The sequence below is a fragment of the Pinus tabuliformis genome, chromosome 1_2 (genome assembly GCF_031772625.1).
Source record: "Pinus tabuliformis cultivar Carrire ecotype Pingquan chromosome 1_2, CPIR1, whole genome shotgun sequence".
NCBI classification, from domain to species: Eukaryota; Viridiplantae; Streptophyta; class Pinopsida; order Pinales; family Pinaceae; genus Pinus; species Pinus tabuliformis.
Genome location: NC_142298.1, coordinates 198,375,877 through 198,377,399, shown reverse-complemented (window position 1 = coordinate 198,377,399; position 1,523 = coordinate 198,375,877).

The following is a 1,523-nucleotide window of genomic DNA, read 5'->3' as shown; positions in this document are numbered from 1 at the left end:
CTTTTCACTGGGCATCCAAAAATGGTGAGAGCTGGAACCTGGATTACTCATCGGGCTTCTCCTCTACGATCCTACACCAACCCATTTCCGGTTCCTGCATGTCCGGCTGAGCATGGGCCTCCGGCATGAAGCTAATGGCGCTGGCTGGCTGGGGCTACTCCTGATGCATTTCCGAGGTGGGCTTTGGAGAACTGGGATTATGGACTTCCTCATAATGTGGAATTGGAGCGCTGGAATCTCCCTCGTTCTGAGCTTCCTCGATGAAGAGAACAGAGACATGAGCCGTTATTCGAGGGCGCGTGAGAGAGCAGTTGAACGAGAAAGTGGCTGAACCAAATGAAGACGAATTGGCAGAGTCTGGAGAATTTGGGTCCAGGTAGTGGCTAGGGGTCAGAATGCGCTCTGTTCCCCGATGATGAGAAGAAATCCCCAGGGAACCCGACTCAGCAGGGGGCCGTGAAGGGGTGCCTCTTCCAGATCCTCTGCGACTCAGCATACGCTGGCGGGGTCTCGACATCGCGTAATGACAAACTCGAACAACAGTAAAAAAGTCTCCAACAGTGGAGCTACCTTGACCTGTATTGACACCACAGGGGCTGTTGCTTGTCTCTGTGAGGGAATTACACCGCCAGAGCGTAGTCTCAGGCTCAATTCGAAACCAGCCTCCGACGTCAGACCATCCCAGACCCATTCTTTCTCACAGCTCCGGATCTTTCCGAACAGAATGAAGCATAGACTCAGATTACTGGCAGTGAGGTCATTTAAAACGCAGGTGCCATTCCCTCGATCCTCACCCGCCATTACTATGGCAATCAAGTTCGCTGCAGGCCGAAATCCTTCTGAGCAGGCGTAAGTGGACAGTGTTTTAATGCCAAGACCAAGCAGATGAGCTCCCATTAATGTCTTCCCACCTGAAGTTCTGTCCGGTGAGCATGCTGGACAGGTGCCGGCCATGCTCCGCCTTCCTCCGTCCCATCGTGGTTATTGCTCTACAGATCACCCGCATCCGGGGATCAAATCTATATTTAACTATACATTCTACCACAAATAAAAATAAAAATACTAATTTTTATTTTTATTTTTATTTTTAAAAACAAATTTCCCTCTTCCTGATTCTAATTCAAGAAAAAGATACATAGTACACAAATAAAAATAAAAATACTAATTTTTATTTTTATTTTTATTTTTAAAAACAGATTTCCCTCTTCCTGATTCTAATTCAAGAAAAAGATACATAGTACAACCTATTTCAAGATGCTTATGCCAATAAAACTAAAACATAAGTAGAGAGACTATACCCCCAACCACATTAGGTACACTGAACGGAATATTCGATCCACCCCCAATAAATTGTTATATTGTCAAAATACCACTTCGTATTACCTCAACGCATCAAATTTCGGCACCAATGTTAGTTTATCGTAAAATACATCTCATATATCCTCAATTTAACGCAGGTCAGGGCTTGGCTGGAAAGCACTTTAAATTTACGAAATAATAAGGAGGCACGTAGCATAATCTTT